Below are 13,600 nucleotides of genomic sequence, written 5' to 3' on the forward strand. Positions count from 1 at the left end.
AGGTGCCCTGATCCTATCTGCTTTGGTTGGTATGTGTTCAACTTGTATATTCACACACACACACACACACACACACACACACACACACACACACACACACACATTCATGCATACACATATAACTCACATGTCTATGTAATATATCTATATATATATGTATACACACATACATAGAAGCCTTTGTTGTCTAGGCCACAGTCAATTGATGATGAATGAGGGATACAAAAGGCTGTCCATCTTGCTTCAAGTGGGGCTAATGTTGGGTGCAAGTATGTCATCTGAAAACCATATTAACTGATAGATTCCCTCCTTACCATGCTTCCTACTTTCCATGAGAGCATGCCCACATTAAATCTTGGGAGCAAGGATTCTTGCTCAGCTTTGTTTCTAGGAAACCAGGACCCACAGCACACAAATACATTTTTGACTTTGCTGCTGAGCTGCAAACCCTTATATTATAGCTGCCCATTCCACACTTCCACTTGTGTGTACTCGAGATACCTAGAACCTGATGTATAGATAATTGATTCTCTCTCTACATATATTTTATAATATATATAATATTATATATATATTCCTCCTTAAACTGATGTTCTTGTGTATCTACTACTTTAGTTTATGACCCCACTTTTCACCTAACTACACTAGAAATTTGGACCTCATTGTTCAGTCACTTATCAACTTACTTACATCAAATGTCTCTCACCCCTTTTGTCTTTCCATCCTCAGTTTCATTGCTCTGTTTAGGATCTTATCTAAACCCTAAACGCATAGCTTTTTCGTGTGGCCTCCCTTCCTCCCACTCCTTCACCTGTACAAATCCATTTTCTACTTATTATAAATGAGGAGTTGTATCTAGCCACTCCTCTGCCTATGGTCCTGCAGGACCTCCCTTTTGAATTCAATAGTAGTTTCCTGCTCTACCGTTGTACCACCTTTTCTTCAGCCTTCACAGCTGCTATATGGAAACTTTGGTTGTTTCCTTAAGTAGTTTCCTGTTTCAGGTCTTATGTGGTTCTTCAAGTTCTTCAAAGATTCTTCCCAACTGGCCTGGGCAGATACTAGGAGCCCCCACATTATACTACTTCCTATATGAAGTCTTAACCTGAGCTACCTAACTGAATGCTCTCAGAAACTTATTTTGTCTAGAATGGTGTGCAGTCTTATACTCCTAGCATTCAGGAGAGTGATCATGAATGAGTCTGATGATATGATAATGATATACAATGAGACCTTATCTCAAAAACGAAACAAAACTTATTATACTGTATTATAGTCACTTTATTTCCTATTGGCATAGAATAAATTGTACGTAGTAAAGGTCTTCATCATAACATTTCCAAACATGAATATAATGTACTTTGATCCTATGCTTTCTGTTTTTAAGATTTTTGTTGTTGTTCTAATACTGAGACTGGAACTCAGGGCCACATGCTCTCACTTGGCTGTTGTTGCACAAATTTGTCACTGTACACTTGAGACACATTTCTGTTACTGGCTTTTTGCTTGTTAATTGGAGATAAGAGTCTGACAGACCCTTTTCTGCCTGAGCTGGCATTGAATCACAATCCTCAGATCTCAGCCTCCTGAATAGCTAGGAATATATGCATGAGCCGTCAGCATCTGGCTTTAAGATTCACTTCCCCATTGAATTATCAATTAAATATTTAGAGTTATTAATCTAAATTCTGTTCTCAAGTTTGATCTCATCTAATCTACTTACAATTTTAATCTGATTTCTCACAAACGTATGCATTTGGTAATTCCAGATAATCTCATTATCCTACATCTGTATGCCTTTTTAATGCTAGAGATTGAACCCAGGGCCTGTGTATGTATGCTAGCCAAGCACACTTAACCCTGATTTGCTTTGTTTGTAACCACTCATTTGTTTATTGAATGTAGAAAACGTTGTTATACACAGCAATATAGACTTGTTGAATGACCACATAAAGCAATAAAAGAGACATTTTATTGTGTTATGCTCATTGGAATTTTAAACAGGATATCTTGGTAAACATAAACACTTTCCATACGCTTTTCAGCCAATTTAATGGGAAAAAGAGACATAGGAAATTGTTTAGATGAAATGACTAAGGTAGCACTTATAACAGATTTTTTTTTCAGGCACCATTGAAAGACAGGAAAGATAGATTAACTAAGAAAAAATTTTAGCCCTAAAATGTGTAGTTGGGAAATTCATTAATTATTTTATTTAATATTTCCAGATACTTAACCTCTTCTTACATTTGATGAGGGAATTAAAAAGAATTTGTCCTCTTAAAATGGGACAAATTCTAATGATATAAGAGAATTTTAGGAGCAGCATATTTCTAAATCCTAACAATTCAAGGAAGAAGTGCTGTTGGTTTTGAACAAGAGTATTTGTGGGTAGAGGAATGAGCACAACCAAAATCTCAAGTCTGCAGAAAGGTGTTGTAATGATTCAGTGGTTTTCAGATATTAAGAAAACAACTTTATTTCTTGGCTTTGATGCATAATATTTGTGTTTTAAGAAGAGCCTTCTGAAAGGTTATTTTGAATGAGTTTTTCTGTTTCAAAAAAAAAAGTTGAATTATCTTCATGGTGTTATTCAAAAACAGTAAAGGTAAAGATCATTTTCCAATATGAGAGAGGAGGTGATTAAACCAAGTAGGGTGGAAGGGGAAATGCTTTGCCCTGAGCCTTCTGATCACCAGTACATGTTCAAGCTCTGGGAGCTTGGGAAATAGTGACCACTCACCATTGACACAGTAACTACTTCCTATTGTGCCTTCGCTTCTAAGTAATTGAATGTTTATGAAGTAAGATTCATGTGCAACTTTCAGATTTCTTGTCTGAGGTTTCTCAGTTTTGTTGTTGTGCATTGATTTAATTTATTAACTTTTGTGTTTCTGTTTCAAGGACGAATTGTACATCTACCACTCACCTGTAGGGGTCGCTAAGAGAGTAGTAGTTTGGCATTCTTCCTTTGCAACCCAACACCTTTGTGGCATGACTTGGCACAATTTGCCTAAGGATTGTGAGATCTAGTTTGTGTTAGTGTTTCATTTTTGAGAGTGGCATAACGTCTGAGCCCCCAGAGAATTCTGCAGGCTCATCAATTATACATTCTTGTCACTTTGGTTCTATAAATGCTACACCTGTGCATTTTTTTTTAACCTCATATATTTGGAGCATGGTTATTCTAGAGTTGTCATTATGGCTCATTTGCATATGACAAATGTATGCACATAATACATTAAACCATTTTTCCTACTTCTTCAGCATTCATGATGGTAGCCTAAACTTGGACTTCTGTAGGACCTCAGATTATTATTTAATGGGTTGTCACTCAGGACACTTACTAGATTTTTTCTTCGGCTTTTTAAAAATTGAATTGAGCATAATGAGGTGCTATCCCCTTGATTAAATGATTTACCTCCTATGCAATCACCATTATCTGTTGGCTCCCATTCTGTATTCTTTTGAAGCAGCCTGCATTGCAAATCAATATCTTTCTGAAGAGTCTGTGTTTTGAATTGCCTGGACAGCATATGCACGGTTACTTTGGCTGCAATGCTGCTGCAGCGCCCGGTTACTCTGCCTTCCTGGGAACTCCACAGGCAAGTCCATCGTGTTTGCAGGAAAAAAAAAATTAGGATTTTTTGGGGGAGGGAAAAGCTGAACTGGTAAAGCTATTGGTACTGGGAATTAGCATGTTCTTTGTGCTCTTCTGAAACCATTTTTGGTCTTACTTCACGAGATCAGCTTCTTATAAGTGATTTCTGGATTTTTTTCCCCCCTTTTGCTTGTGCTTCCCCCTTTCTTGGTTGTAGTACGGCCATACCATTTCAGCTTGCTAGTGCAGAAAGATGTGAATTCTGTTGCTGTATGAGGCTGGCCTGGTGCAAGCACACTGCTAGAGATATGTTAAAGAGTTCCAGGTGAATCGAGCCTGAGGGAGACAACAGCAGAACGGTAAGACAGAGCATGCCTAAAATTATAGCAAGGGCTTAATTTGGAGCATCTCGGCAAGTCTGAATCCTGACTCACTCATTTACAACTTGAAAAGGATTCATTTTATGCATGTCATTTTACTCACTCTCTTCTATTTATCTGCCAAAACCATCACAGATTGATAAAGGGGTATTTAAATTAGGGATCTGACAAGGAGGTTACTCATGAAAGAGTCTCCGGAGGCTCCCCAGGCTTTTGCTTGTAGTTTGTAAACATCAGTAGCAGTGATGAGGAAAATGTGCAGCCACTGCTTCTTTGCCTTATCTGAGTCTTATTTCTTTGAAAACTAGTCTTATTTATTATAGCCTGAAGAGATTATGTACATTGTTTTGACTGGCTGAATGCCCTCTGAGTCAAGCAAGTGAAGGACAGGAGAGTACTTTTTCCTTTGGGTAAACTGATTTCCATGAATTTAGCTGGATTGGATCTGAGTGGAATAATTACCTCTAATATATTTAGGGATCTGGGGCTTCCTCCCTGCTCATCCCAGCTTTTCCCCTTCCCTCCTGGAGCACAGAAATGCACCTGCTCTAGGTGTCTGCTGCCGAGCAGAGGTCAGTGTGCTGGTATTTTGCATCATTACACCTGTAGTGGTTATGCTTTCATGTACAGAAGTGCTCATCCTTCATGCAGTTCCGCTTGAAGTGCTGGCTCTCCTAGTGGACTGTTAACATTTTGGATGCTGATGGAGAGCCTCTGTTTGCCTGAGAGACCAGGGCGGCAGACAGGCTACTCCAAAAGGATGCTTCCCTGCTCCCAAAGAAGATAAAAATCAAGAGATTGAAATGTAAACCTTGACGCTACTAAGGTTGAATTTCTCTTTTCTTTCCTAATTGGCACATGGTATTTGGTAGTGAAGGGGTTTGAAGTTGAAGGGCATGTTTTCATATTGTTCACAGGGAAAGTAATTCATTGTATGGTCTTGGTTAGTTTCTATAGAGCCACCTATTATATAGGTGCTGAGAATTAAGGATGCCAGTATTTGATTACTTATTCATTTCTTTGGCTTTAAATATTTGGCTTATGTATTTGTAACTTGGTAATGCAGGTGACATGTTAATGTAATAGACCGAATATTTGTTGCGAAAAATCATCTGTAACTTGGATGTTGGCTGTAAGCTTGTTCTGTATAATTTTGTTACACAAGCATATTTTAGAAAGAGTTCCTCATTGTTTGATAGGCTAATTGAGAGAAATATTGGTAATATGTCATAGTGCAAAGTAAGTAATTTCTGGAGGTGAAGCTTATTAAATGTAGTTCTCTGTTTATTCTACAGTTTACTATAAAGGTTGGACATTGATTTTTGGGAATGAATATTTGAATTTCTATCCAAAGAGAGTTGAAATTCCTTTTATTTTGATTGTTTATTTACTAAAAATACAAAGATGAGCTACAAGCTATTCTTTAAAAATTTTATTTAGAAGGTTTGTTTGTGTTTGCTGTTTCTTTTTCTCAGGGTCTATATATGTTCTAGCTGTTTATACTTTTGCCTTCACTTTGGGCAAGCTGTGAAGTTTATATGTATATATTTTCATTTTGTAATAGAAGGAAATGTGCATCTGCAAAACGTAATTTTTTAAAGGGGAATAGTAAGGAAGCAGTGTGACATTGATTCTGTAATTTTATTCCCCGTCCCCCATACAGACATTTATTAACCATCTACTATATATAAGACATTGCAAAACATGCTGTGAAGGAAGCATGAAGGAAATAGAAGGAGTTTAGATGTAGTAGTAGTATTAGTGATTCCCCTGAAATACGCTTTATCATACTTTCTTATGAATACTATATTAGGTCTGTTTTTTAAAGTGTTGTATCTCCTTCTTAGGGGAACTGTACTTTGTAGCATTCTCCTATTCACTTTCGTTTAGGCGTGTGTTAGTAAATAGACATTTATCGATAGCCTACTAGGTAATAGTGATGAATAAAACAGACCTGGCCCCTGTCCTCATGAAGCTTATGATAGACTTTAAAAAAATATATTTCAAGAGAAATTTTGTGGCAAAGTTTTAATTTCATTTCCTGTTTTTTATTTTTATTATTAATAAGTTTTTTATTGTGAAAATACCATACAGAGGGGTTACAATTACATGAGCAAGGTAATGAGTACATTTCTTATCAAGCATTATTGCCTCCTCCTACTTTGTTTCTCTTTACCATCCCTGCCCTCCCATCACTCCCCCAACCCAAAGTTGTAAAGTTCATTTTTTGACCTATGTGTTGTACATCTCATTGTTGCAATGGGTCCACTGGCAATTGTGAAGAGATACTGTATATTTCAATTGTTTAACTGCTGTTTGAAATTGCATTACATAAAAGTGAACATCTTACTTATTTTTAAATTTAATTTTATTTTTTGTTTTTTATTGTAAAAATAGTATACAGAGGGGTTACAGTTAACATGAATAAGGTAATGAGTACATTTCCTATTGAGCATTGTTACCTCCTCCTTTGTTTTTTCCTTACTATCCCTTCCCTCCTCAATTCCACAACTCCCGCCCCCCTCGCCAAGTTGTAAAGTTCATTTTCAACATAGTGTCTTGTACATGCTGTTGTTACAATAGGTCAACCTGTATCCTTGTTTCAGCATTTTAAAAATTGCAATGTAGTGGCATCAACTACATTCAGTTCCTTGCGGTCATTACCACTATTCATTTCCAGACTTTCTTCATCATCCTAAATCTGAAATCATTACATAATAATTATCATTCTTCCTTCCCCTAGGCCTTGTAATCTTTGTTTTGCTTTCTGTGTCTATGGATTTTTGAGTTTCAGGTACCTCATTTCATATCAAGTTCCACAGGCCTTTTGTTCTGGAGTAACATGTTTTCAGAGTTCACTTATACTGTAGCATGCTTCAAAATTTCATTATTTTTTGGTATATGCTTTGATTTTTATGTGGAAAAGACAACATTCTCCCTTTCTCTCTTCCTCCTGCCATATTATATTAGGTCTGATTTTTTAGTTCTGATTTAAACATCATAATAGGTTATTTAGAGCCAAGCAAAATAATAGCATAGACATTTAGGGAAAAGGCATAGAAATTCATGAAAACAAGGTATAGAAATCCAGGGAAGTAAAGATCCGTGTATGTATTGTTTGTACTTAAAAAAAAATTTTTTTTTTTTTTTTGCTGGGAAGGTGGCTCAGTGGTAGAGTACTTGCCTTGCATGCCTGAGGCCCTGGGTTCGATTCCTCAGCACCACATAAGCAAAAAAAAAAAGAAAAAAAAAGCCGGAAGTGGCACTGTGGCTTAAGTGGTAGAGCGCTAGCCTTGAGCTGAAGAGCTGAGGGACAGCGCCCAGGCCCAGACTTCAGGCCCCACGACCGGACCCCCCCCCCCCCCAAAAAAAAAATTTTTTTTTTTATTGGTCATGGGGCTTCAACTCTGGGCCTGGGCACTGGCCCTCTGCTCTTCAGCTCAAGGCAAGTGCTCTACCACTTGAGCTACAGTGCCACTTCCGATTTTCTGGTGGTTAATTGGAGATAAGAGTCTCATGGACTTTCCTGCCTAGGCTGGCTTTGAACTGCGATCCGCAGATCTCAGCTGCCTGAGTAGCTAGGATTACAGGCATGAGCTACCTACTGCCTTTGTTTGGACTTTTTATATATCCTGGTAATTGAGCATGATAACTGCTAAGATTTTCATGTTTGTTCTTAGTTGATAGCTCAATAGAGAGTTGGATTGTGGATTTTGTCATCATTAACATTCAGATTTTACCTACAGTTCTTCTAATCCCTTACTCAGTCTGATTTAATCAAAGACTGGTCAAAACCCTGTTCAAGTCTCCTGATGTCCACTAGAGGCTGTCTTTTACTCCAAATTCCTGTTTTCAGTAGACATTTGACCAGAAACCCCCAGACATCCTCTGAATTATCAGAGAGAGCACAAGAAGATACAAGAATGATGTCATGGTAGGTAGATTTTCATTGCATGATGAAAGACTAGCTTCATCAATAGTTTTCTCTTTCTTGACTTTCTTCCTCATACTGCTTCTCTTAATTCAGATTTTTTTTTGATCCAGGTATACTTTTGAGAAAGCCATGATAGGGGTTTATCTGTCCATTTGTTTGTCACCAAGTGATTTGATGATTCCTAGAGTGGATCACTTAGCATTTTACATTCATGCTTTGAATTTCCTGTCCAGAGACCCAAACATATGTAGAAAAGGAAGAGTCAACATGGTAAAGCCTATTACCTGAGTCTTTCTATCTTCCCAAGTAGCCTAGTCCTTCTTAATGAATCTTATTGCCTATTGCCTCTCTGTTTTTCTGTTATGGCCTGATCTTTGATATGAAGATGATTCAGTGAAGTGTGTTCCATGGTGGGGGTGGTTAGGGAAATAGAGAAGACAACCACAGGCCAGTTCTTTAGTGCTGATTCCAAGCTGCTTTTGCTTTTACGTAAGAAGGGCTGAAAGGGAATGGAGAGAAATGTTTCAGGTCATGTCAGTCCTTTGTTTATTTCTCCTAGGACATAAGATTCAGGAGACGTGTGAGACAGGTAACAAAGTTGTCAAGAGCTTGTGCTTTGTAGTTTGAGTTCAATAAATCTCATCTGCCATATTTACTATCTGTGTTGACTTGGACGTATTGCTTAATTCCTTTGTACCTTAATTTAATCACCTGTAAAAATGATACATCCTTATAGAGTTGTTCTAGAGACTGAGAAACTATTTTTAAATCTGTTTCCTTTGTAACTGTGACAAGTGGCTAGCTGATCATCTCATGTAGAAGTCCTCAGTATCCATCTTTTTTCTAGCAACTGCATTATTTGTTGCTAAATACCCAGCACTAATTTTCTTGCTTATAGAGGACTATGAAATATTTCTTTGGGTTATTGGATAATGAAATAGCTGAGTGGATTTAAAAAAAGATGAAATCAAATGTTTTGGTTCTTTGTTTCTCAGATGACAGGCTTTAGAAGTATATGTGTTCACTAGAGTTGCTCTTCTTCCCAGTTGGTAACACATTTGCCCCAGAAGCCTATTCCTCAGCTAAATGAGATCTTGCTAAAAATACAAAGTTGACAGTAACATGCTTCTGGAGGCACTGAGGTTTATTTTCAGGTGGCAGACAAGCAGCAGGATTTGAGCTTCCAACTGCTCTGCTCCATTCACTTTGTACATCTCTGTTAGGAATCACTATTGACTTTTCTCAGTTGTAGGAAAGGTTTACAAAGGTCTTCATGAAATAATTTAGGTCTTCATTATTAATGGATTGCTGTCAAACTTATTACCACTGAAATCTTAGCTCTTTGCAGTAGATGAACCAATTGTTAGAGCTGCATTCAAAGATACTTCCCTTTGCTTTTCAAAGGCTCATTGTTCCCTGTATTTCTCTTCATAAGCTCTGTTTGGTTAGTGACCCACATATGAGTCTGTGAAAATGTGAAGAGCTTCAAAAGTCAGTCCTACATTGAGTGATGCCCTATATTTTTCTGAAATCTTTTGGTTGGATTTGTGTGTAGATATATTTTCTTGGAAGACAAACATGAAACTTTTAAAACTTGAGCATAGCAGTTGGTATTAGTCACTAAATTATTCTCTTCATACTAATAATATATTTAAAATTTAAAAGACGGTTGTTATAGGTGAAGAAATGTAAGTTGTATTTATTTATATAGCCATCTGCTTCAGAGTAAGAATCAGAGTACACAATTTTATTTCTCCTTCAAGGAAGGAATTTAAAAATATTTATAATCTTTATTTTTAAATGCTGTTCATATGGTTACCAGGGGAAAGAATTTAGGTCCTATTGGATCAGTCATACCTTCACAGTATGTTCTTTTCAGTTTCCTTTTTTATATTATTGCACCTTATGGATGTTCTATCTTGCTTGAGGGACAAAATAGCAAGTGATAGAGATTCAAAAGGTATAAACATAAACGAAAGACTGGACTGGTTTAGTACAAATAAGCTAGAGAGGGTTCGGTGAAACTCACTAATTTGAACAACAGGGTTTAAATAGCACAAGAGTCTGTCCTGTGTACAACTTTTTTTTTTTTTTGGGTCCTGTCGTGGGGCCTGAACTCTGGGCCTGGGTGCTGTCCCTCAGCTCTTCAGCTCAAGGCTAGCGCTCTACCACTTGAGCCACAGCACCACTTCTGGCTTTTTTCTTTTTGCTTATGTGGTGTTGAGGAATCGAACCCAGCACATGCAAGGCAAGCGCTCTACCACTGAGCCACCTTCCCAGCCCCCCCCCCCCCCGCCCCGTACAACTTTTGATAGGAAGAACAGCCCCTGTACACCAAAAACAACCCATAAAAACACTCATTAACATGTGTGCACAGGAATATACAATTCTGGATCATAGTATTGATTTCAAATTCAGCCCATTTTACATTTTAATTATGCTTACATGGTATATGTACTTAATTTTTAAATTGTTGTGGCTAGGTTCTTTCATACTACTTCACCATGGTGAAGTTTTTGAAAATACACTGATGTGTCTCACAGGCATGACTCAAGGCAAAACCTAATAAAAAGAAAAGAAAAGCTATATTTAAATGTGTAAATTCTGGGAGAGGGGGAGAATAACCCTATTACAGGAAAAGATTGCTTCTTTAACTAGAATTGGAGCTTTGAGGGAATCTTGTCTTGATGAAGAAACTAATTAGCTATGCAGTGTAAATCACTTCATGTAGTTTGATTCTTGTGTTTTGTTGAAAATGGGTATTCCCTTTTCCATTACCCCACTGTGGCTATGGGAATTTTGTAGGTTGGGATAGGTTTTGCTGTATTAACTCTCAGGATGAAGTCTCCCTTGCCTTGCATGTACATTCTCATATGCCCTGAGCCCTCTAGCTATAGATATGAGGTGGCAGATAGACATAGAGATCTGTTCAAACATTTCACCTGCTAACACTGGATACTCATGTGGACATCTTATATAAATATTGTACTCTTGACTTTGTCTTTTTTTCCATGATAGCTTTTTTTGGGGGGGGGTCTGGTCATGGGGTCTGAACTCTGGGCCTGGGCGCTGTCCCTCAGCTCTTCAGCTCAAGGCTAGCACTCTACCACTTGAGCCATAGTGCCACTTCCGGCTTTTTTCTTTTTTCTTATGTGGTGCTGAGGAATTGAACCCAGGGCCTTATGCATGCAAGGCAAGTGCTCTACCATTGAGCCACCTTCCCAACCCTCCATGATAGTTTTTACCAATGTGTTAAGTATCAAATGGGAAAATGTATGTACCATTTACTTTCCTTTTGACCTCTTGGTATATTTAATTCATTTTTTAAGAACATAGTATCTAAAGGAAGTTACATGTGGCCAGGAGGTGAAATGTTCAGTTTTGTCATATGGGAGAAGGGCATTCCCCCTTCCCTCTTAAGGGAGGACCTGTTTCAGGGCACATAGTATTCTTAACAAACATAAGTAGCAGAAAGCAGCTGAGTAAAATATTTTTAGAAACATTTACCCAAGCTTAAACTGCTTGGAGGACCAATAGAATTACTACAACTGTTATCCATCCTGTTTGGGGAAAGCATTGAAGCCCAGTAAGGACTGAAACAGCATAAAAGAATGTAATATCCTTAAGAGTTTTCCATTCAACTGTATCCATTAGTTGATGGATTCAGGGCACAAATGAAATTAGGTCAGATCCCGAAGTAACTAGCCAGTAGAGAAATAAGCATTTAAAGACAAGATCACAATATTGGACAATAAATTGGGATGAGTAAGAACAGTGAAAGAAAGTGTTTTCATTGGCTAGAAAAGATCTTGATTCTGAAGGTACTGCATAGTAATGTAGTTTCTCAGGACTAATTTTTAAGGGCCTACTGTTAAGTTAAAAGTTACAACAAGGAAAACAAGCCATCACTGAGTAACTATTATGGAACACTCCTTTCAGTGCCAGTGTTCTGTGCTTTGGGGACATAAAAGAATCAGAAAATATGGTTTATGGACACAAGGTGTTTATGGTCAAGTCAGGAAGTATAATTAACAAATGAGAAAGAATACTTAACTAAGACATACTTCTGTTCTCCCCTGCCCTAAATAACATACTCTGAGCATACATAGCTTATGTGAAAACATATGATGCCACATACATTTAAATGACATAAAGTGATATAAGTGATTATGAATGATATATTTCTGGAGAGTATAAACATCAAGGGGACTGTTTGTTGTATGTACCTACCTTCATCTTTTGGAAACCCTAAAATCCTAAGGGAAAAGATATATAAAAGGAAACAAAGAAGTAAATTCATCTCCTTGATCTATCTAATTGATCTAGTTTAAATAATTTTCCAGCTGTAAACTGCTGCCCAGGGCTCATAGTAGAATGTTGGAGATGTTAACTTCAGTTGTGTCATTTAACCTATGAGAGACTGGGACATGTTATAAGTGAATTAATTCTGACATGTGCGCATTTAGCTAATACTCTGAAGGTGGTTTGGGCAAGAGCTAGATGCTGATTTAAGTAAGCCACTCTTACATATAGCTCTCTATATACATACAAATGTCATACTGTATCTTTGTTCCATTTTCCTGTTCATATTGCTATCTTTGTGTACATCACACACACACACACACACACACACACACACACACACACACACACACACACACACACACACACACACACACACACACACACACACATGAGAGAGAAAAAAATCACAGCCAATGCAGGGTGCCAGTGGCTCACGCCTGTAATCCTAGCTACTCAGGAGGCTGAGATCTGAGGATCGAGGTTCAAAGCCAGCTCAGGCAGGAAAGTCCGTGAAACTCTTTATCTCCAATAAACCACTAGAAACCCGGAAGTGGCGCTGTAGCTCAAGTGGTAGAGGGCTTGCCTTGAGCTGAAGAGCTGAGGGACAGCACTCAGGCCCAGAGTTCAAGCCCCATGACCGACAAAAAAAAAAATCACAGCCAAAGAGAAGGCTGTGTACTTTCAGATCCCGAAGGTTGAAATTACTGCTGAAGACAGCTGTCATGAATATTATTACATAGGCATTAGAAATTACTTCTATTCCCTTTACCACCGAATACTGTGCCTTCATATGCCTTGATAGCTGAAATTGCTTAATAGGAGAGTAAAAGCTTTTTTTTTTTTTTTTTTGGGTCTGGTCATGGGGCCTGAACTCTGGGTCTGGGCACTGTCCCTCAAGCTCTTCAGCTCAAGGCTAGCACTCTACCACTTGAGCCACAACACCACTTCCGGCTTTTTTCTTTTTGCTTATGTGGTGCTGAGGAATGGAACCCAGGGCCTCATGCATGCAAGGCAAGCGCTCTACCACTGAGTCACCTTCCCAGCCCCAAGCTTTTTTTTTTTTTTTTAATAATGTTTTAATAACTCTGGGAGAGTTACTTCTTTGACATAAGTACTTTAAAACTAGTACATGACGGGTGGTGCTTTTTCTAATTATTGGGAATGGATTTTTGGAGAAGTTATTCATAAGGTAATGGAAAGGAGGAAAAACAAATGTATGTTGTCAAATTTTCTGCTTATTTTGTAGTTTTTCATTGTTCCTGTGATAGATAGTTCTTTTCTTGAATGCTGAAATACTCTGATCTCTCCACTGCCTGGTATATTGGCTGTGGTCAGCTTAAAGTGCTTTGAACCAGCTTTCTGTCAGTGTCTGCCTTCAAC

The 13,600-nt window shown here is 37.9% G+C and overlaps 1 protein-coding gene across 6 annotated transcripts in view; it reads left to right on the plus strand.

The window, feature by feature from the left end:
• The window catches only part of Cdk14 (cyclin dependent kinase 14), a 558,419-nt gene that overhangs the window by 101,249 nt on the left and 443,570 nt on the right, over nucleotides 1-13,600 (plus strand). The window contains exon 1 of one of the 6 annotated variants that reach the window (XM_069996438.1): nucleotides 3,708-3,960. The exons of 3 other annotated variants lie outside the window; for them this stretch is intronic. The gene's annotated coding sequence lies outside the window, so the exon portion shown is untranslated. Of the gene's footprint in view, nucleotides 1-3,707; nucleotides 3,961-4,533; nucleotides 4,554-4,642; nucleotides 4,808-13,600 lie in introns of those variants that run through there. 2 more of the 6 variants (XM_069996442.1, XM_069996439.1) reach the window with 2 other exon arrangements.

This window comes from Dipodomys merriami, unplaced genomic scaffold (genome assembly GCF_024711535.1).
Source record: "Dipodomys merriami isolate MVZ:Mamm:240054 unplaced genomic scaffold, mDipMer1.0.p SCAF_5, whole genome shotgun sequence".
NCBI lineage: Eukaryota > Metazoa > Chordata > Mammalia > Rodentia > Heteromyidae > Dipodomys > Dipodomys merriami.